Below are 24538 nucleotides of genomic sequence, written 5' to 3' on the forward strand. Positions count from 1 at the left end.
TTGCCTCCATTTATTTACCCACTTTCTGCCCATTTTGCTCTCCTCTTCATCCGTGTACCCATGGCACCCACCTGAGCATTTGGGCACACGGTTGCTCGTTGAGTGAGTGAACAAGTACTGTGATGTCCTGTGTTCCACAGGATAGGGGATGAAGAAGTGGCAGGAATAGCTGCTTGTTTTCCAAACAAACTCATCCTTCTAGAATATTACTTGGAAGGAAATTGCAGGAGTGTGCAACAAGTGACTCACTCGCCCAAATTGAAATTCAAAGAACCAGAGGTCCTTCCATTCTTTTTTTGGGGCCTCATATTGCCCAGGTGAGAGCCAAGCTGTGTCCATGTGCTAGAACACTAGTACTTCACAGTTTACTGGTGCTTTTGGCTGCCTTAATGGCTCACATATATAACTGCTGGTCTGACTATTGGGAGGAAATAAGGTCTGGAGCTGGGTTGTATGAAACTAAAGTTTGCAGGGCCACAGAGTTTCTCACGGCCGGCCCCATAGTGCATGCTGTCAGGACGAGATGCACAGCTCAGCTCAGCTTGACAGGGAGCTTTGAGCCAGATATCCTCAGGGATATGCCTGATGGCTTGCTTTTCTCTTGAGCCTCCAGGGTACCAGGAAGCAGGAGAGTGAGTCATCCTGACCTGTTAGAGCAGGTGAGTGAATGTTATATGAAGACAAAGCAAGAGCATGAAAACGTTTTTATTTCAAAGAGACAAAATCTAGGAGCATGGAAGCCATTCACAAGATCCTATGTAGAAGGACTAATTTAAATTTAAAGTTTGAAAGAGATAGCATTAGAATAAGTAAAAGATAGTTCTACTTTACATAATAAATAATAAGCTTATGGGAAATCTAATCCCAAGAGGTGGTAGGCTGAATGAAGATGTGTGAATTAAATTAGATGAAAGATGAATATATTTATTTATATTCATATATATTATATATTACATTAAATTAGATGAAACATGAATATATTTATATATAAATATATATTTATATAAACCTTATATATATGCATGTATAAATATATATGAAGTGAAACACAAATGAATATATAAGCATATAAATAATCATAATGGGTTACTAGGGAGTGTTTGGGGCTGTCATTTCCAAGCTTTGCAGTTTATAACAAGGACAACCATAGTTTTCCATGGAACATTCCTTGGTACTATTTTGCCCCTTTTCCTTTCAATAAATGTTTATCCAGCACCTTCTGTACGTATGGTGGCATGCCACGACCAGGATCAGATGTTGCCAGTTTTCCTGAGGGGGCCAAGTCTGTCTGGTTGAGAACTTCCTTTATAGTATACCTGGTAGATGGAGGAAAGCAGCCTAGGTTGCTGAAAATAGATTAGGGATCCCATACCATGTATTTCGGAAGCTTCCTAGTGCCTGTGTACTCTTGATAGAACATCTAGAGTTGGCACCTGCTGTTTGAAGTAGGACACGTTTGGTCCTTTAAACTGTAAGAACTCAGTTTCTCACTGGTTGCCGTGACACCTGCTTCCAGCTCAAATTGCTGATTTCTGGCCTCTAGTCTGGATGTCAGGGGCCACACCCGCCCCTGCTGCTCCTCTGGCTACTTCCCCTTGTGGATCCTACTGTGCCAAATATTTATTCTGGGCACAAAATGAGCCTATGTTATCTTCTAAACAGAATAATGAAATGGTAGTTGACATGGGGCAAGAATTTGGGAGGCATCTTGGGAAACGGAGAAGAAGGTTGAAATAATCTGCCCACTGCTCTGTGTCCCTGTGTTTTAGGTTATCTTAGCAGGAGTTGAAACAAAGAGAAGGTGGTGACAGTGCCACTGTGCAGAGTGCTCATTATGCCCTCTTAGATACGGCGCTGGTCACCAACCCATGGGAAGGATGCTGTCATTGTCTGGGAGTGGGTGAGGCTTCAGGAAAAAATCTGTGGTATGAGGAAATGTTAAACAAACTAGTCGTGTTTTTATTAGGAAAGAGGGGGATAGCAAGATGACATAAAAAGGATTCCAAACTATCACTCAGAGTTACAGGTGTTGTCTTTGAAATGATCCAGAAAGACTGTGCTGGGCCTAGCAGGCCACACACTCTAACAGGCAGCTGCATGGCCTGGCCAGGGGGCCCTGGGCTACTGGGTCACCTCTGACTCTGTCCTCTTCTGTGGCATTCATTTTCGTCTTTCAAGCTCGTCAGCAAGGGCAAAGCTGAGCAAGATCTCCTCTGCAGAACTGGTTCCAGAAGTGTCCTTTCTTCATAAAGTTCTGCTTCAGTTTGCCTCAAGTTTTTCCTTTTGCTTTTCATATCCTACCACCACCCCCAAAGACCACACTGTGGGGAGAGACAAGCAAGTTAAGAAATAGTAAAACTGGGTGAATTGCTAAGTACTCCTAATCAGAGTGTGTTTTCAGGGTATACAGATCACCTCATTCAGGCAGCAGAACACCTGTGGTGTTTAATAAAATGCAGGTTCTGGGGTCCTATTTCAGACCTTGAAAATTGACATTTCTGACATAGGGCCCAAATACCTACATTTTCAATAACTATGAGAGGCTGCATCAGGCCAGGTAATTTGTGTGTGTGTGTGTTTTATTCATGAATGTATCCCAAACATCTAGATGACCTCCTAAAAACACCTAAAATATTACGGGGCTCTATAAATATTTATTGAATGAATGAATACACCGAAGCCTAATAGGATTTATTAGGATTGCTTTTCAATTAAATAGTAGCGGAAACCAGTAACAGGAGAGGGGAGTCTTTATTGGGAGGAAGACAGACTTGAAAAGAGGAAGGAGAGAAGTCAATTTGAAGCATGGGGCAATTTCTGAGAGACTAGGCCTAGGTGGGGCCCTGAAACAGACTTGGTGCGACAGCACATGGGGTGGCACTTGACAGATGAGGAAAGAAGCTTGAAAGAAAAAGGGAAATGCAATGAGGCAGTGGTTAGAGCAATGGTTCTTAAACTTCAGTGAGCCTCCCTAGTCCCCTGGCAGGCTTGGTAGCCCGCTGAGTGCTGTCCCCTCTGTTCTGAGCTTCTGATTCAGCAGGTCTGGGGTGGGGCCTAAGGATTTGCATTTGTAACAGCTTCCTAAGTGACACTGGTGCTGCAGGAAACCTGCTTTGTGCACCACTTAGAGTTAGTTGGTTTCATGAGTCAGATACTTTGGGGTATGAGTCCTTGCTCTATGCCTTGTTAGTTGTGAGACCGTGACGGTTTATCTAGCCTCATATCTCAGTTTCCCTCAAATGTAAAATAGGGATAATAATGATGATAAAGTGTCACAATACCAACTGAGTTGATTCATGTGAAATATTTAACAAAGTGCTAACACATCCAAGTACTTACTATCTTAAAAATTATTACTTTGGGCACACTTGGGTGGCGCAGTCGGTTAAGCATCCAAGTCTTGGTTTTGGCTCAGGTCATGATCTCAGGGTCGTGGGATAGAGCCCCAAGTCTGGCTCCTCCACACTCAGTGTGGAGTCTGCTTAAGATTCTCTCTCCTGGGGATCCCTGGGTGGCTCAGCAGTTTGGCGCCTGCCTTTGGCCCGGGGCACGATCCTGGAGTCCCAGGTTCGAATCCTGCGTCGGGCTCCCGGCATGGAGCCTGCTTCTCCAACTCTGCCTGTGTCTGCCTCTCTCTCTCTCTGTCCATCATAAATAAGTAAATAAATCTTTTTAAAAAAAATTCTCTCTCCTACTCCTCTGGCCTTCTTGCTCATGCTCGCTTTTCTCTCCAAAGTAAATAAATGAATCTTTAAAAAATTATTACCTTGTCCAATGTGACCCTTGTAACTTTTGGAGGAAACAAAGAATATAGTTGCTCTTCTAATGAAAGAAGAGAAATGACTTCACAGAACCAGCATGAAATTTAATAAGAGGATGGACTAGTTCAGATTCTAGTACAACAAAGGTATTTCTGTGCCACAATATAGTAGCCAACTAGGTAAAGTTAATTCTTGATAGGGAAGCACCTGAAGGCTAATTTTTGCAATAGGTGAAAGAAGTTGGCCTGACTGGAGATGGATGGTGGTAATAGTTTATACAACATTGTGAACATACTTAATGCCATGGAGTGAACACTTAAAAATGGTTAAAATGGTAAGTTTATGTTATATGTATTTTACTACAATTAAATTGGCTGGCCCAAGTATTACTCTTTCCCTGATGATCTCCTATAGGGAAATTCATTTTAGTGTGTAATTTAGCAACTATTGTTCAAATCAACCTTCTTAGCATGAAGAGTGGCTAAATTTTGAAATATATAATGTGTATCTTCTGGGGCGAGCTCTCAGGGCCTGCCTGCCATTGCCAGTGCATTCTCTAACAAATCAGTTTAAAAGATAAATCCAGTGATGGCTTAAAGTCCTAATGTTGAATTGCAATCCTTTCTCATACACAAAAACCCACATTTCTGGATTTTCATTGGGTAATTGAAAAAGAAAATACCCTGGAGGGCTTGCCTAAAACAGTCTGTCTTTTGCTTTGAACTTTTCATTTGTGAGATGATGAACTTGGTTGAAAATACAAGCCATTCCCTCATTCTAGTTACATAGGCCTTTATCTGGTGTCTGAGAAGAAGCCTTCTTTTGATGGCTGCATACTACACTGACAAGGAAGGATACCTTTGTTCTTAGAATCTAATACTATACCAATGGGGAAAAAGGCCTCCTCATAAAAAGCATTAGAAGGATCTGGGAAAAATCATTTAGAAAAAGCAAAAGTAGACAACTTTCAATTGCCTCCCTCAAAGTGAAACTCAACATCATAGAGGTAGTCCCCCTATTATAAGCAAGCTGGATTCCAAAAGCTTGTCAGTATGCCACTAGAATATGGCATTCATTTTCCTATAGCACCATCCCTGCGTGTAAGACCATGTTTTGAGCTCCAGCATGGTGCCTGGAAAATCAAGGGATGTCTTTGGTGGCCTCAGCCATGAGAGTCCTTTCCAAGTGCCATAGTCTCTAGCAGTCTATTGCTACCATCCCCATGGAAGGAATGTTACAAGTCATGTGTTCTTACCTCAGAGATGACTAACATTCAAGGTTGGAAATATTCCAGAGATCACAATTTGATTTTATATGTGCTGCTGAAGCGAGCACACACAATTTGATTTTATAAGACACTTTGCAGAAATATCTTAGATAATAAGGATTTCTGATGGCTTCATAAGAAATAAAGTGTGTAGTGACTTTCTAGCTTCTTCTATTTCTTCTCACTCTTTAGCTTCTTTTTTTGTTTCATTTATCATTCTCCTGCATGCCAGAAGTGGACTTACCTGATTTCTCAAACTCTTAGCCAGCATAAATAAACATAGTGAAACATAGTAGAGTAGTGAAGAGCTATTCAGACCTGGATGTGAGTTTCTGCCCTTCATTTTGCTGTGAACTCTTGAACAAATTACCTGACCTCTCTGAGCTACAATGTCCTTATATATAAAATGGAATAATAACTCATAAAGAGTTATTATGATAATTAAATGAGACCATACGTATAAAGTGCTTAGCCTATTGCCTGGACATAGTTGGAACTCCATAAATGTTAACCACTATTTTTGCTACATGCTTCCTAGGCTTTTTTTATTGCTCTTTTTCTGGCTATAATTACATCTGTATTTTCATAAATGATATTGAAAAATGTGTGTCATAGCATTCAGTGCATTCGCATAGCAAGTTATAGTTTGTAAAGTGATTTCTCATTTGATCCTTAAAACCACTCTGTGGAATCAGAAGAGCTGAAGATGTTTCTTCGTTTCACACATGTGGTAACAGGCTCTGAGAGGTGTAGTGACTTGGTTTGGTTTGGCTTTGGCAGACCAAAGAATCAAACCAGAGTCCAGACTCTTCAGGTCAGTACTTTTTGTTATGTGTTAGAAAGGGTCTTATAATTACTGATGCCGTAGTATTGCCAACCTAAGGACTAGAGAGAAAAGACTTATGTGTTTCTGGCTTTAGTCCTTTGCTTTTTAGAAAACATATCCAAGAAGCCATGCTTTATGAACAGAGTTAGAATGTTTATTTTTCTTCCATGTACTAAAATTTTTCAACCCATGTGCAACAATGTGGTAACTTGAAAGCTGATTCTGGGGATTTCATGCTTCTGGCAGTTTCAGGTCAGGTTCCTTGGGGATAGAATTTCACATACTCTGGTCATCCCCAAGGTAATATAATGGGGTTGACGAGATGGTAGATATCCTGATGAGTTCTTAAGCAAAATGAACCTAAAAGGTTGTTTCAATATTTTTATCACTTTAGTATTTTTGTCACTTCACTTTTGACTTCCCACAGCCTGACTTTTAGATTACTTTTAAAAGAAAAACAAAAAAACCTTCAAATTTCTGGCACAACGATAATAGTTTTGGCAATGTTCTCTGGATTTGCATATCTCCTTTGCATATTGGTTTTCTCTATATCTATAGTAGAATTTCCTTTTTGACACAATCACAGCATAAGCTGAACCTTTGTTATGACTTCTTGGCTCCAAATGTGACAATAGTTTTTAAAAGAGCAAGAAGTAAGTGTTCTCCCTATTTGTCGTCAGAGAACTGTTAGAGACTTAAGAGTCTTGAAAATCATCCATTTGGGAGATAAAATATCATAATACTTAAGGCCTTGGGCACTGGAGTCCAAGTTTTCCCATTTATTAACTGAACCGATTGTGGGAAATGATTTCCTTCTAAGGCTTTAATTCCCCCCTCGCTCAGATGGTAAGGTGATAGAACCTGCCTAACGGGGCTGGTGTGAAGATTAAGTGAGAAAGTGTAGTCATGGTGCTCAGTGGTGTCTAGAGACCATCAGTTAGCCTCATCATCCAGATCATCTCAGTACCCTCGATACGAGGTCGGATGCAGCTCTCTGTGCAGATTCCATGGTTGTAGGTGAGAATAAATCACTCATAATTATGAGCAGAACACTGTCTGATAAACCTGAATCATGCTGTTATGGAGTCTTTTGACAAAACCACATCTATAGGGTTAAACCAAAGGGCAGTTTGAAACTTTGGCCTCTGAGTGTGATTGCATTGTCAAGCATTTCACAGTAAAATACAATAGCATTCCAGATCTCAGTATGATGTCAGACACAATGCATTACTCATTTCAGTGGGAATTCATTCTCTCTGAAAACCCAAAAACATTCATCCAGAAATTTCAAGACATTCTGATGAAAACATTGCCAGCTAACTCTATCAGGGACACTTGGTTCTATTTCTTTCTCTCTCCCTTAGTTCTATATGTTACTGAACTTAACCAGCGAATTATTTTTGTTCTATTTCATCTCTTTATGTTGCAGCATGTTGACATTTGGACAAGAGTATGCAGAACAGAAAAGTATCACACATGTTTTTCACTGTTTATAAATGAAAGATTCATTCATTCAACAAGTATTTGCTCAATATTTATTGTGTCCAGGACACCAGGTTAGGTACATGATCCCTGACTTCAAGGACTTTAGATTCTAAAAGGGAAAGGGAGTAAAAATAAGCAAACACTATAGTAGCAAGTAGTTTTTGCTCACAGAGCCCAATTTTCTGTAGACAAGCTAAGACATAAAGAAATAGGAATTAGCCACAGAAATAATTTTGGAAAGTACATTCTGCAGTGACAGAGCAGCTCTGATCCATACCTCAATACTTTATGTCTATGTTGGGTTTCTTGCTGATAAAAATTACAACATAATAAATTGTGGAGTTTGGAAATGATTGGATTATAGAGAATAAAACATAAGTATGTACTAAGTGAAAAGTTGATACGAGAATTTGGAGCAATACCATAATTATTTAAATTGTCACAAGAATAGATTCTGTGGGCTAGCATTTAAACACAGAGGCTTCAGTGACACAACAGTCGCCCATATGTATGTAAAAAAGACTTCAGTTACATTTCAGAATTCCGCTGCTGTTTAGCAATTCACTACGTTTTGTTCCCCTCCTAGTTTAGGATATCATTGAAATATCTTAGTATAATTACTTCCATACTTTGTCATTAGTATTTTATATTCTTTTATTTCATGAACTAACCCTCCAAATTGTAGCTGTGCCAAAATGAAGCTTCCTCTGAAATTTTGATTCTTATTCTGAGTTATGGGGGGGGGGTTCCCCAATGTAATCTACAGCACTGTGTAAGGTTTGAGTCTAGAATTATAAAATCTTCCATGAGCATGGGCAAGATTCACTGTAATTCAGAGTGGAACAATCAGCATTCAGAACCACACGAAAGTAGGAAGATAGGGCTCTCTTCTTGCTCCTTCCTATCCTCCATAAAGTGATCCCCACCCCTGAGCCATGGACCATTCATCCTTTGGGGCTGATACTTGTTCTGCTCCTGAACTCTCATGAGCCTTCCGTGGACTGAAAATAAAATTAATACACACCGAGAGATTATCGTTGCAGGGGATTTGTGGGAGCCCACTTTTTATGAGAAATGACTGTCACCCCCAAGGATGTTATTTGAATCTGAAAAGAGGTGGCTATAATGGAAGTGGCGCTGCTTTAATCTACTGTAGGGAGCTGCCACCCTGCTCTACTGCTAGGCGGCCTTCCCATCTGAGCAGAATGAGCATTCGCTCTGGGGAAAGCAGCTGAGGTCAGAAAACCGTTCCAATTTTGCAGTTTCAGGAATGTGTTGGAGCTGCAGCTTTAAGATGGCATTCCCCCCTCACTGCTTTGGAGGGAGCCTGGGCTAATGTGAATAGGGGTTTTGTATGAAGGTTTTGGGTGAGCCAGAGCCACTTGGTAATCAGGGCAACAAGGCACTTTAATCCTTAAGAAATATACTTTCCATACAGCTTCTCTCTTTTTCTCTTAAAGTGAAAATATAAGCACAACTTCCCTGGCCCCAGTAGTCATCCTGCCTTTGATCTCATTTTGAGTTCAGCACTGGGGGCAACTTGATCTCGGACGCTATCTCCTTTCATAGATGATAATTAGCCCAGTTCTAGGAGGCTGGCTGCAATGATATCCTTTGCTGTTAGAAAGGGGAGCAGGAGCAGGGATTGGAGCAATTGTTTGCTGTGTTGATGACTGTGATGTTGCCATGGGAAAGCTCAAGACTTCAGGAGAGTTTGTGTTTTGTTGGGCGAGGTGCCAAGCTGTTGTGACTTATTACAGCCGTGCAAGTGAGCCATACAGAACAGTATCCTGTGTAGCAATTCAAAAGGCAGGAGCACTTTAATCAGGGAAAGATAGAACACTGGGTAGTCACATTATGCTTTATTTCACTGTGGAACTGATAAATAGACCCAACATTTGTGTAGTCTCTGGGTTTGGTCTTTTCACTTTGAAGGAAAAAACAAGTCAATTCTTCCCACTCACCCCAACTGAAAGGCAAAACAAAAATGCTTCTGCTTTACATATAAAGACCCCTTGTAAAGAATGGAGTGTTCTCAAATAACAGCTCTGCCCACAAATGCTAGTTCATCTTGACTCAGCCTCAAGAACAGCAAAACTGCACAGGCTAAGTTGATTCGGTGTGAAAAAGGTGGGGGGAGGGGATTGGGAAGGTTGCTTCTAAATTCAGACTCCAGACATCACTTTGCTTCACTTCTAAGAAAGATTCAGCCACTTTACACTGCCCCCCATCCCACAACCCCCCTCCCCCGCCCTCCCAGGCCTAGCATAGCACTTGGCCCAGCCTGGATGTTTAGTCATTGTCCAGCCATACTGAAGACAAGGAGTTTTCATTGGGGTTGAATGAAAAGTTGCTGTATAGATCCATAGAAAGGAAAAATCTGGAGCTTTGTGAATGATTTTGGCCTTTCCGGTCACAAAAGGCTGGCTATAACCTCTCTTTTTGCCAGTAGTCAACATAGCCCTTTACAAAGATGCCAAGTCTCCATTTCTTTTTTGTGTTATGTAGACATTGCCTAGAAGTTCCCTTGGTGCCAAATCTTTTGAAGCCTCTTGATCCATTCCAGAGAACTCTTGGAAGAAGAGAGAACAACTTCACAATTTCCATTTTTAGCCTAAAACAGATGTCAACATGTTAACTCTTCTTTATTCGGTATGGTGGGCCTGGGCCTATGTAGTGATCCCAGAGGAGCAACTGAAGTGCCCTGTGTTTTCTGGATAGATTTTCAGTGAGAGAATTGTGAGAAATATATGTGTTGCAGATCAACGAAGCAGCTATGGCTTATGGCATAAAGGGAAGAAAAGTATTTTTCACATTTTAAAATATTAGAATAAAAGTTGTGTGTGATACATTTTAAATATTCATTTTCTGTTTTTTTTTTTTAAGATTAAAGGCTTTATTAGGTGGATGAATAAAAGAAGCATAAGATTTTAGTAGAAGATGACTTGTCTTCTCCAGCATGCCTTCTTTTTTTTTTTTTTTTTTTTTTTAATGTCCATTTTCCAGGATTATTTTATCTTTTGGAAACACTTTCTAGAGTGTTTGTACTTGAGTTTGTTGCTTTGTAGTCTTCTTTGTTTGCCAGATTGGCTATTTATTTTCACCCAATTTGACCTTAAAGAGACATTACATAGAGGCAGATGTTTTCATCTGCCTTAATTTTCAGTTACTGTATTTCTAAGTTCTGGTAGCATTCAGAATAGTTTTTCATATAAGCTGTGGACATTTTTTCTCATGTAGAAACAAGTTTTCTTTGGGTAGTAGATGACTCAAATAGTAACTTATAGATATCTAGGCCTTTGGGAATTAGGGAATTGATGAGACTTCCCCCCACAGGTTTTTCCATATAGTAAATTTTCATATGTATATTAATAAGGATACAGCCTGTTTCATCATCACCATCATCATCATCATCATAGTCTTTTACATAGACTTTATTTTTTAAGTACTTTTAGGTTCACTGCACAATTGAGGAGAAGGTAGAGGGATTTCCCATATACTGTCTGACCCCAGACACATGTGGCCTTACCTACCATCAACATTCCCACCAGAATAGTAAATTTGTTACAATTAATGAACCAAGTTGACACCTCATTATCACCCAAGGTCCATGGTTTACATTATTAAGGTTCTCTATTGGTGTTGTACATTTTATGGCTTTTGACAACCATATAATGGCCTGTGTCCACCGTTATAGTGTCATACAGAATGTTTTCACTGTCCTAAAAATCCTCTGTGTTCCTCCTATTCATCTTTCTCTCCTTCCTAATTCCCGGCAACCACTGATCTTTTTTTTTTTTTTTTTTACAGTCTTCATAGTTTGGCCTTTCCCTTATTATTTTAGAATGCAATATCTTAAATTTTAAAATATTTACTGAAATTTGAAAGTTGCTTAAAAATGGATGAGTGGTTTAAACATCATGTTTTTTACATTAAGGGTTTATTACAAGTACACTAATTCCTTCCCCAAAAGTGAGAATTCCTTGACCCAATAATATTCTTAGTCAAAGGAATTGCAGCTTTCTGGGACTCTGGAATTTTCAAAAAGTGATTAAGTCAGTAGTTCCTTGAATAGAAGCATAAAGAGCATAACACATAAGAGCATAACATGGCACAAATGCATTTAGCCTCTTCTTTTTGAATGAGTCCTTCCTTTGGGATGACTGTGGTGTAGTTTCATTGTGATCTGGGCTGTGTTTATGGAGAACTGTAGCAGTTAAGCTACTCAAGTCTCCATAGCTTCTCTGTCTTTTCCAAGAGAAGTTTTTATGAATACATTAATTACTCACAGATCTGTAAAAGGTTATTAAGGAAATTAGGGTTAATAGGAAGCATTAAAAACTTTTGATGTGGATGCCATAAAATGTAAAAGGATAATTTGGATTTAAAGTAAGTCTTGGTGCCACTCTCAGGAAACAGTACTGGATGGATAGGGGAGGAAAGGAAACATTTCTCTCTTTTCTAAATTCACCTCAGCCCATGTCTCACTCTCTGTTTGGACTACTGCAGTACTTTTAAACTGGCCTCTTACCCTATCACAAATCATTTACCCTTTCACCAGTTAAATGTCTACAGTGAACTCCTTTTGTATTAAGTCCCTACTTAAGTGGTACCTTCTGCCTGGAATAAATTCTAAACTTCCTAACTGACCCTGAATTGTGTGGACCCCAGAGTCAGGAGAATTCTAGGCTTGTTACTGGAAATAAAACTGTGGTAGAAGCCAGCCCGACTTTTCATTCTGAGGGGTGAGTGAGGGAACCCTTTCTCCATGGCCTCTCCTCAGAATTGGGACTCTTTGATCAAGAAAGCTCAGAACTGACTTGCAAGAACTAAGGTGGAAGAAGCTTTCACAGATTCCAAAGCTGGAATGGGTCCGATGAGGATCAAGGGGCCTGGGTTGCTGAAAGAGATTCAAACATTGATGGGGACCAAGGACCATTCTGAGTACTGGTATCCACTTCCTTGCACATCATAATTGCACAGGAAGTGTCTGCTGTAGGATTGGCTGACCACGTGGCATTTCTTATGTTTGTTTGTTTGGTTTTTTTTCTTTCTCAGATACCTAGATCAGAGGTTAAGTGAGGTAGAGAAAGTGTGAGCTCTAGAGCCTAGGGCAAACCCAGGAGTCATAGAGAACTCTGCCCTTTTGTGGGTGCCAAAGACAGCTTGGGCAGTATGTCGGACTTGGTGTCAATCTGTCCCTTTAGGACACGTTTTCTTGGATCTGTTCTTATAGGACACATATTTTGTCTTTTGTACTCAGCCTGTCTTCTTCAAAGGCCTAATGTATAGTCCTTATCCCTGAAGTATGCACTTGGCATGGAAATAGTTCAAAGGAGGAAAAGAAAATAGACGCCTTAATTTCCTTTATTTGAAAATTCTTCACTGCACTGAAAGGAATTGTAAGAAGGGCAGTCTCTTCAGTTTTCTGTATTAGTATATACTTATATCGCACTCATGGAAAACTGGTTCCTACTGGCTCCTTGCTCTATGGTCTATTCCTTAGGGAGAAATTGCTGTTTTACTACAGAGATAACTATAATTCTAGCAAGATTAGCAAAGGAAACAGCATCAATTGTACTTGCATTTTGACACTGGAGTAATTTCTGTATTGGTAAGTTATGTGATATTTCTATAAAAGTTAAAGAATATACCACTCTTTGAGGGAATAATTCAGGATGCCTGAATAGAAATTATTATCTTTCCTTAGAGAATGTGTGAATCATATGCTCCCTCATTTCAAGGAAAGTATAGAAAACATTGGCTGAAAAAATGTCAAAACCACATTGATGGTTGATATTCACCGGAAGTTTGATAAAAATGGGTCTTTGAGTTCATTATAAATTGGCAGAGCCCTTTTAGAAAGCATTTTGGCAATATCTTTCAAGAGCCATAATAATATCTGTGCCCTTTGACTCAGTAATTTCACTTCTGGGAATCTCTCAGAGGAAAGAATCCAAAATATGGAAAAAGCGATGTGCATGAAAATAATTGTCATAGGATTGTTCGTGATAATAATAAAAACCACTGGAAACCCCCATGTGTACAAAGGAACCAAAGTAAGTGAATCTTACCTATTTATCTTACCTTACCTTTTACCTATGTAAAAATACAAATATCAAAAAAACCTGGGTAGTAATACATCTAAGTTATAATGGAAGGATTAAGATAGTGTGTATTGATGTATACTTTTGGGTTGCAAGCAACAGACACAGACTCTAATATTAACAATAAAATAATTTATTAGAAGGACATGGGATTGTTTGTAGAATGCACAGAAAGTCTGAAAAACCAAACCTTAGTCAGGGAAGAAATCAGGACAGCTCTGAGGCTCCAGGTGGCAGGAACCAGAAAATCTTGTCTGTACGTGACCTCCTCAGAAGAGAGCCAGCTCTACCTGGTTTCTGGGTCATTGTCCCCAGCCTCCAGGGAATGAGAGTTTCTTTGGTCAGTCTGGGATCATATACCCACTTGGTGATAGGAGAGGAGGGCAGGCACCATGATCAACTGTCCCACCCACAGCAGACACAGAAGGATGGGTAGATTCCCTGGGCAACATACACAAAGACAGCATAGACTCCTAGGAGGCCACTACAGCAGATGTATAGTACATAGTGGGGTTTTTTTCTCTTCTCCATATAATCTGAACTTTGTTATATTTTCAAGTCAATGAATTGTAATCAACAGACTATATGTCTGAGAAAGTCAATATGGGTAGAGATAGAAACATTTCCCATTATGTTATTGCAAATACCGACCATATGAAGCAACATGGACAGCCTGCAAACAAATCCATGTCCTTAACACTGAGCTAAGTAGCAATTTCTTAATATCTTAATAAATGGAAATACCTGATGGGGCTTTGATGAGGATTAAATGAAGTAGCACATGAGAAAGAACTTTGTACAATGACTAGCACATACAATAAAAGTGCATATTAAACTCAGATAAAGGCTAAAGGTATAAAGAATGAGGTCACAATAGCTCTTCAGTGTTGATGTTGTAGCCAAAAAGCTATAGCGGCTAAGTTATATATAGTGGCAGGTGATAATGATTATAAAATGTGGGAATTATGGTTCAATTTAGATTTTCTTTGCCAGTGCTATTAGTTTGTATAAGTAAAAATGTCAACACCTGAATGTATTATCTGAATATGAGTCCAAGAGGCACAATTCATGAAGTAGCTAATTTAATTTGCCTAGGTTTGGATTTACCATGATGCCATCGATCATGACATATACGCTTTAATTTAGAACAGCTAAATGTATCATGTATCATATAAGATAGGAATCTGTTTATATATAAGCTGCAGTGAAAGGCTCTGAGAAATATAATATGTGTTTATGTCAATTAGTCATGAGCCATCTACATGGTAGCAAAATAATCATTCTGCTTTTACCACATGTCCATGGACTATAATTGATTGGCTTGATCAGAGCCTGTATGTTCTATGCTGGAGTTTGAATGACTGATACAATCAAAACAGGGTTACTGACGGACAGGGCTAGGACTAGAGTGAGGCAAGAGAGCCACATAGGGTGCACTCATTCTCAAGTCATACACTCATTGAATTAGAGTGTCTTACATTCTGTGCCTCACACTAGTCCTGGCCCTGGTGGCAGAAAAGCTGGCATGTACATAGATTCAGAAATTTTAATTTCTAGGAAAAGAAATCTATTTTATTTTATTTTATTTTATTTTATTTTATTTTTTTTTTTTTTTTATTTTTTTTTAAGAAATCTATTTTAGACTAATACCTGTATTACAAGTTTTACCTGTCAGATATGTAATACATGGATGCTAACGATACCTGAGATCCTCAGCCAAATGGTATTAAGATCTTTTGTACCAAAGGATTGATCCAAAACCATGCAGCTAGTTATAATAAAACATATTTAACTATTAAAATGTCCATATTACCATGGCAATCTGTATTCAGTACAATCCCTATCAAAATGCCAATGGCATTTTTCACAAAACTGGAATGAACAATCCTAAAATTTGTGTGGAGCCACAAAAGATCCCGAATAGCCAAAGAAATCTTGAGAAAGAAGAACAAAGCTAGAGGCATAACATTCCCTGACTTCCAACTATACTACAAAGCTAGTAATCAAAACAGTGTGGGTATCGGCATGAAAACACACATATAGAGTAGTGAAGCAAAATAGAAAACACAGAAATAAACCCATGCATACATGGTCAATTAATTTATGACAAAGGAAGCAAGAACATACAATGGAAAAAGGACAGTCCCTTTAATAAATGGTGGTGTGTAAACTGGACAGTGATACGTAAAAGAATGAAATTGACTAGTACCTTATGCCATGCACAAAAATTAACTCAAAAGAGATAAAAGACATGAATATATGACCTGAGACTATAAAGCCTCTGAAAGAAAACATAAATGGTGAGCTCTTTGGGATCAGTCTTGGCAATGACTTTTTGGATTGATTCCAAGAGTAAGAGCAACAAAATAAAAGTAAACAAGTGGGACTGCATCAAATAAAAGGCTTCTGCGGGATCCCTGGGTGGCGCAGCGGTTTAGCGCCTGCCTTTGGCCCAGGGCGCGATCCTGGAGACCTGGGATCGAATCCCACCCACATCGGGCTCCCGGTGCATGGAGCCTGCTTCTCCCTCTGCCTGTCTCTGCCTCTCTCTCTCTGTCTCTGTGTGACTATCATAAATAAATAAAAATTTTAAAAAAATGTTTAAAAAATAAATAAATAAAAGGCTTCTGCACATCAAAGAAAACCATCAATAAAATGGAAGTGCAACCTACTGAATGGGAGAAAGTATTTGCAAATTATATATCTGAGAAGGGGCTAACATCTAATTTATTTATTTATTTATTTAATTATCATATATCTTTGTATTTATATTTATATTTATATTTATACTTACAACATCACACAACTCAATAACAAACAGAAAGCCCCCAAACAATCCTTTAAAAGTGGGAAAAGGATCTAAGTAGACATTTATCCAGAAAAGACAAAAGATGGCCAACAGACATATGAAAATACATTCCACATTACTCATTATTAGGGAAATGAAAATCCAAACCACAGTGAGACATCACCTCACTCCTGTCAGTATGGCTGTCATCAAAAAGACAAATAACAAGTGTTAGCGAAGATGTGGAGAAAAGGGAACCCTCGTGCACTGTTGGTGAGAATGCAACTGGTGCAGCCACTATGGGAAACAGTATAGAGATGCCTCAGAAAATTCAAAATAAAGCTATCACATGCTCTAATAATTCCATTTCTAGGTATTTACCTGAAGAAAATGAAAACACTAATTCAAAAAGATACATGCACTTCTACATTTATTGCAAAATTATTTTCTATAGTTAAGATATGAAAACAATTTACGTATGTGCCTATCAATGGATGAATGGGTAAAGACAATGTGGTATGCTTACACAATGGAATATTACTCAGCCATAAAGAAGAATGAAGTATTGCCATTTGTGACATCTTACCTCTTGAGAGTAAAATAAGTCAGACAGGGAAAGACAAATACTGTGTGATTTCACATATATGTGGAATCTACAAAACAAACACAAATGAATAATTAAATACAGAGAACAGACTGGATGTTGCCAGAGGTGAGGTGGGTTGTCGGGTGGGTGAGGGGGGTCAAGACGTACACACTTCCAGTTATAAAATAAATAAGTCATAGGCATATAATTTACAGCACAGTGACTGAAATCAACAATATTATATTGCAAGTTTGAAAGTTGCTAAGAGTAAATCTTAAATTTCTCATCAGAAAAAAAAGTATCATTTATTACATGCTGACTGTGAGCCAGGAGTGAAACTAAGCATTTTATGTTTAATCCTTAAAATAATTCTAAGAGGTAACTTTCCTATTATAAAGATGAGGATGGGATGCCTGGGTGGCTCGGCAGTTGAGCGTCTGCCTTCAGAGACGAAGGAGTGATCCCAGAGTCCCAGGATCGAGACCCATGTTGGGCTCCCTGCAGGCAGCCTGCTTCTCCCGCTGCCTGTGTCTCTGTCTCTCTGTCTCTCTCTCTCTCTCTTTGTCTCTCATGAATAAATAAATAAAATCTTAAAAAAAAAAAAAAAAAGATGAGTAAATGGAGGCATAGCAGTTTAAGTAATATGACAGATCCAGGACCTAACTCTGGGATCTGTTTCCAAAGTCCATGCTCTCAAACACCATCATCCTGGCCTTTTACTCAGTTATTTTCACCCCACCCCCAACCCCTCCCACTCACCCCCAAAAGCCTTTGGGGTCATAAATTCTCTTATGATGTTATCCAATGTGGGGATCCTCCCTTTCTTCCAACACTTATCTTCCTTTTGCTGACTTCCCTTCCAGCTCTTTCCACTGTGTAGACTGAAAATTCTTTTCCATTGTTAAAACAAAACAAAACAAAACCCTTCAGGCCTTTAGTGAAACCCAACTCTCCGCTAAGAACATTTCCTTCCTTTCTTTGCACTCAGGTAGAAGACGAGAAGCCCAGCGTACCTCAAAACCATGAGAAAGTGGTGTCAGCATTAGCTTAGTTCCAAACCACTCTCTCAGCTTCTCTCCGCTCCTTTGAAAAGTGTACCACTCAGCTTTATTGCCTTCAACGTGATTTCTTATGGCTGTCTGCCTGTATCCAGGTCACTTCCACTCCAGGTGCCTATTCTCTTCTTCCCAACTCCTGCCATCATCTCAGCAGATTTCAACATTCCCAAAGGAAGCACTTAAAACAGCCTTTAGCTTCCTGACCTCCAGTTTCATTAGCGTTCACCACCTCAGCTCCACTGAGGAAGGATTCCAGTGGGCTCACCACCTTATCACCACCTCAGACTGTCCCACCAGTGAAATCTCAAACCTAGATATCACACTGTCGTCTCTACTTCCACCTTCTCCATTTCCTCACTCTCACTAAACCTCCATGTCCTTCCTTATGAAGACCTCAACTCTCCTGACCTCTCCCGTTGCTTACTCTCTACACATCCTCTTGACCTCTGCTCGTGATTTACCCAAACTGAATCTTACAGTTGGCAGTTGAAATTACTACTCTCTCATCAGCACTTTCAATTTCTTGACTTCTTTATTCCTTTTTTCATTGTTTGGGTTTTGATTCTCCAGAAGTGGCCCCAATCAAGCACAAGTAGTTTATAATCAAAAGGTGATTCTGGGAAGCACAGATAAAGGCATGGGCAAGTGAGACAGAGAAGGAAAGGAAGGGTACGTTGAGAAGCAGGTTGCTGCTGTGGGCAGCTAGGGCTCAATCTGACCATGAATGTGTCTCAGAATCACCCTTTCACCAGAGGCAGGGAGATAGGGTATTTATCCACCAACATCCATGGGCCATGAGCTGAGAGGGTACTTCCAGGGGAACTCCTTCCCTAGAATTCCTTGCTTCTTTTCTGTCTGAGGGCCAAGCCTGCTTACAAAGCTGAAGAAAGGCCTCAGGCAGAAAGTCTTAGCTGCTTATGTTAAGAAGTTGTCAGCATACACAGAAAAGGTGGGTACCAGCAATATATGGATTAGGCACTGGCAGCATCTACCACATTCACCTATCATGTGTACTTCTCAATACTAGATTGATTTTGAAAGCTGCCTTCTAATTACTGACTGTACTTTTGTGCAATTATTAATATATGGTTTCTGATCTTGGCAGAACACCTCATTGACATTCTGTGATCTTGTTGCCTTTCTTTAATTTCTCTGTGAAAGAGAAAACTCTGTATTTGGAGTTAGGTAGGGTGAGTTCACGTGCTGGCTCTACCACTTTATGAATTTGGCAGATACCAAACTTCTCCAAACCACAGAGAAAGAGGGAACTCTTCTGTAAAATTAAGATATTAATATCAACTTGATTTTTGTTATAAATCATTTGATGAAATCATATATAGTAAAACATGCAGGGATGCCTGAGTGGCTCAGTGGTTGAGCATCTGCCTTCAGCTCAGGGTGTCATCCCAGAGTTCCGAGATTGGGGAGCCTGCTTCTCCCTCTGCCTATGTCTCTGCCTCCCTCTCTGTGTCTCTCATGAATAAATAAATAAGACATTAAAAAATAAAATAAAACAGTCATGTTCTATATATAACATAAACATATTTTATATCATATAGATTTAGATATGAAGATATATAACGTATCACAATGACTAACACGTAACAGGAACTCATTAGCTCTTTATCTGCTTAGTTATCTTCTCTTATACAATCCCAGTATTCTTAACAAATGGCCTTGATTCACATAGCTCACAGAGAAAACAGACCATCTACTCCTAATTCCACAACTTCTCAACACCCTCCCAACAGAGAATACCTATCCTGTGTTTACACATTCCTTGAGTCTCATAGGGAGGGATGCTCTTCTTGCTCAAGGCTAACCTTTATCTCAGCTCATTCCTACTCCTCCAGAACTTCATGTCATCAGTTACCAGCATCTCCCTCCTAAACCCTCAGCCTTACCATCTTTACTGTTTGTCTTCAGAGGACTTTCTTAAAGTGTTATAATGACTTGGCTTGTATACACATTTTCATTTTTACTTTAACCCAATCAGAATATGTAGCATATTGTTTATTCATTGAAACAGAAGACGTCCTTTTATCACACAGCTGCCAAGATAGCAGTGTTGCAGAAAGTCGTGTTGGTTTCAACATGATCATATGGACATGAAAGACAAAAAACTAGGGGGGTTATTTCTTGAGGATAGTAGGTTTCTGGGAAATAGGGGGAAGCTATGAGAAGATGAAGATGGTACATAGATGATAGGTAAAAGGTGAGAGTTAGAGCAAGGGGTAGGATTATCTTTAAAGCTAATCTTTAATAAAAATTAAGAAATATAAAATCCATTAGGGCACTTAAAAAGAAATTTTAACATGTGGGGTATTTCTGTATTTTCCTCCATTTTACAAAACACCATTCGCATACCAAAAATATTTTTTTATAAAGTGTTTAGACTTTAGGATGATGAAGACAAAAAACAGGTTGACAGACTGTACATAAAACTTGTAGGAGTTGCTTTCTATAGTAAATAAATATACTGAAAAAAATCTGTCCCTGTTATAGGTGCCAATTTACCATTGGTATTATTCATTTTTTCTGCAAACACTTATTGAGTGTGTACTCCATGTACTTTCTCACTAATGCTCTGCTGTGCTCTATGCGGATTATGAAAAGGCAAGAACAGTAAGTTAATATTAGACCACATCATGTATAGAATGAGTAACTGGTCAGCTTAAACTTGTTCTTTTGACATCTCAGACGCTAGAGGCAAGGTCGTATCACTGTTTCTCCTTTAATGGAAATTAACGAAGCATTTTCTGATAATTTGGGCTCTAATTTTGACCAGACTTACAATTGCTTTAATTTCATTGGTGACAAGCTTTGCAATTTTAAGAAGTGGAAGAAGATGTTCTTCACTGTTTTTAAAAGAAAATGGTTAACAGAAAAGAGAAATATTTCAAGTAACATTCATAGTGGAATACAGTCCAAAGTCAAATGCTGCAGAGAAATCTTGACTTTTAATTAATAGTTGTATTTTGGTAGTAACATTGTTATTATTTTGAAACTATTTGCAGATACTGTAAGACAAAGCAAATACCCATGTTAACATTCTTGGGAAGATGTTATAAGATAAAGCATATACTTATGTTAATATTCTTGGGAACCATCTTTTCAGCCTAACATCAAGTCAGAAAATCCTATAGTGTTAAATGTGAATTGGAATTCATGATTATTTTTTCCAAAACATAATTCTGCCCACCGAAGAGGGAAACAATGAACATTCCTAATGCCTAAATTGTGGTCTCTTAATATCATTTTTACTGAAAGGAATCAGGGCTTTTTCAGTGAAAGGTATCAGAGTTTTTTGGAAGAAGGGGCCACTCCAGAAATATGGCCAGAAATGTATAAGATATGCACGGGTCATCTTGTGTTACCGGTAAGCAAGGAAGACATTAAACATAAATACTAAATAGACACAGAAGCCAATGTGAAGGGTCATGGCTAAAGATGCAACAATTAGGTTATTAAGAATAATTATGGTTACAGTTATTTGAAACACACTGAATATATTAAAATCCGTATGTTTAAAATGAAACAGTACAACTCATGGTTTTCCAAATTATTAATCTGAAAATTGGCAATTAAGGAGAAACACCTAAGCATTTGTCCTGTCTTTCTTTTAGTAACCATATTTCTGAGTATCCAAACAATTTAGTTGCAAAGAAAGTTTTTCACTGAAGTTATTTTTAGCTAATAGCTATAAATAGGGAGAAGAATTAGAAAACCACAATTTTGCAAACCCTATGTAATTGATCCAAACAAAATCATCAGTGAATTAAACCATTAGATGAAATATTGATAGAGAATTTTCCAGTGGCTGGATCAGGCTGTCACTACCTGAATTCACTGACCAATTATAGCTTCACAGACAGTGTTAGGAGCACCCTAACATTGTGTGTCTCTTGACATGGTATAAAATAAACAGCACAACCCATTGTCAGTAATGACACTGTGGTTATATAAAGAAAATATATTTTTAGGGATGCATGCTAAGTAAGTAGGGGTGAAATTATATCTGGGATGTGCTTTAAAATACTTCTGTACCACCAACATAGAGTATATAGTATGACAAAATCTCGATAATTGTTGAATCTGGCTTTTAGGTGTATGGGGTTTTATTTTAGCATTCTCTTCATTTACTGTATGTTTGAAATATATTATGACTCTTTCAAAAACAGGAATGGTCAGAAATATAGGTCTACCTCTCTGTTTTCGTTAGTCTCAAATGTTTAAAATTTGAAATGAAAGGGTATTCTAATAAAGCCTTTGAAGCCTGGCTCTGGAAAGTGTTTTCATTGACTCTGACTCCCCATCTCAGCTGGGGTCCTGGCCCAGCCTCAGCCTTTCCTCATGCTGCAGTGGTTGTCAACATCAGTGATGCTTCTGCCAGAAAAGCTCATAGAGCTTGCTATGTGTACAGAAGAGTGGATGAGACTCATTGCTTTTAGTTATAGAAAAGCTTGACAGTGTTGCCTGGGCATTGCAATAAGGATTAAGTTCATGTGAGGAGTCTACTAGGGACAAGAGACTGAGCAAATGAAGCATTTATCCTCTCTTGCCTCAGTTGTCCCATCTGTCCAGTGGATGTCAGCCTATTTTTCCTTTATCGTTCAAAGGCCAATTCAAATATCTCAAATACTTTCTTGGCCACCCATCCAAAGAGTTCTCTCCCCTTTGCCCATTGAGATATGGAACCATTATCAAGGCTCATAATTCCACATTCTTTAAACACTACTTGAAGTTCATCAGTGCAGAAGGTTCTCCCTTCTTTTGCTTATTCTCATTCTGTATTTCACCATGAACTTTTTACCTGTTGGACACTTTAGGATGGCATTTTTCATCTTGTTGGCCATGACCCATTAGGTGGTCATAAACTCAAACTAGTGAGTTATAACCAACATTTTAAAAAATGAAATAGAATAGAAATTAGTGTGTTCCATATAATAAGAGTATTATTTTCCAAAATTTGTTTCAGTTGTGTGTATGTGTGTGTTCTGGGGTATGATCTAAGATGTATTTTGCTGTGAGTTATAGGCAAAACAGTTTGAAAGCCACTGTTTCAGGGGATGCAAAGCCTACAAAGTATGTCTTACAGATGAATGATTAACAATATACTTGAGTATGAGTACTGAAGCTACTGCTTTATAGTTTATTTGTACTGTCACCATCAAACAGCCCTAGGGTACATCATGTATGTTCGTTTGTGTGTGTGTGTGTGTGTGTGTGTGTGTGTGTGTGTGTTACAGCAGCAGAACAGTGGTAATTTGATTGAACCACAATGTAGTTTAATGCTCAATTGGGATTTTTATCAAATAACATGACTGCACACTTAAATTACTATTGTGCCGCCAGGTTAAGTAAAATAGGCTTCTGAGGGGCTTGGAATAAAACACATTCCAGATGATGGGCATTTGGTTCTCAGAGCTTGTATTTTGAGAGAATTCTGAGGCCTTCAGCAGCATATCTTAGTGGGTATTGAGTTCTATTTACAGCTCATCTCACTTGGGCATGCAGAAAGCAGTTTTGAATGTATTTGGTGTGAATCTAGGCTTACAAATGAATTCAAAAAATGTCAATTCATTTTTGTTTCTAAAGATAGTAAAGCATTTTAATTCTAACTGTCTCTGTTTTTATTGAAAGTTTATTCACCTGTGGTTTTTCTATTACTCTTTCAAACTCTTAAAATATCAATGTTTTCAGAAAAATTCTGACCATTGCAAAAGTGAATTAGTAATAGAAATTAATTTGCATATTTCAAAGTTAATTCCAAACTAAATAGGGCTTTCATTCATCTGGTGTTACCCCAGTTTTGGTAGAGCATCTGACTAAATTTTAACTGGACAAGATCATGTGAAAATGTGTTTCCATAGCTGGGCAAAATTCCTAAATATGCCCTTATGATGATGCCCTGGTACTCTCACTGAATTTGCTCTTAGCCAAAGGGAACAAAATTAATTTGCATTAAAATACCTCACTTCCAAGTATATTTTCTTAGTGGTTAAATATACGAAGCCTTGGGCTTGGACAGCCTGGGTTCCCAAATCCCATGCCACCATTTACCAGGCCTCTGAGCCTCACTTTCTTCATCTATAAAATAAAGATAAATATAGTGCTTATGTTACAGGATTGATAAATCGATGAAACAATGTATGTAAATATGGTAAGAGCTCAATAAATGCTATCTTTTTGTTTATTCCGGAGGAGATTCTGTTCTTCACAACTGTATTAGAACTAGGTGAAGTTAAGATTCTTGCCTTGTGCAATATTTGCTCACTGTACCTCTGAATAAACCGTGAGCTCTTTAAGAATAGTGATCTCTGTCATCTCTTTCCTTTGGAATTCCCTGCAGTTCTCCCCGTAAAATGTCATACAGAAGGTGCTCATCATAGATGTTGATCGTTGAACTACAACTAATGCAAATGTGCAGACTTTCACAAAACGATGGTTTGTTTCTTTTTCTTCCACACCAAGTTTATATGTGGCTTTGGTGTTATGAGCAACCACATCTTCAGAACTAATTGATGTGCATTAAAACACATACACACACAAAAAAAGCAACCAGTAAATGTTCTCTTACAGTGGATTATGTCTGATAAGAGAACATACTTGTTCCAGAGGAGAGAAAATTCAGTCTCAGCTGTTTGTAGTGTGTGTCTG

General features: G+C 38.6%; 1 protein-coding gene across 2 annotated transcripts in view; it reads left to right on the plus strand.

The window, feature by feature from the left end:
* The window catches only part of MAML2 (mastermind like transcriptional coactivator 2), a 342775-nt gene that overhangs the window by 26252 nt on the left and 291985 nt on the right, over positions 1-24538 (plus strand). The window lies entirely within an intron of this gene.

Source organism: Canis lupus, chromosome 21, assembly GCF_011100685.1.
Source record: "Canis lupus familiaris isolate Mischka breed German Shepherd chromosome 21, alternate assembly UU_Cfam_GSD_1.0, whole genome shotgun sequence".
Lineage (NCBI taxonomy): Eukaryota > Metazoa > Chordata > Mammalia > Carnivora > Canidae > Canis > Canis lupus.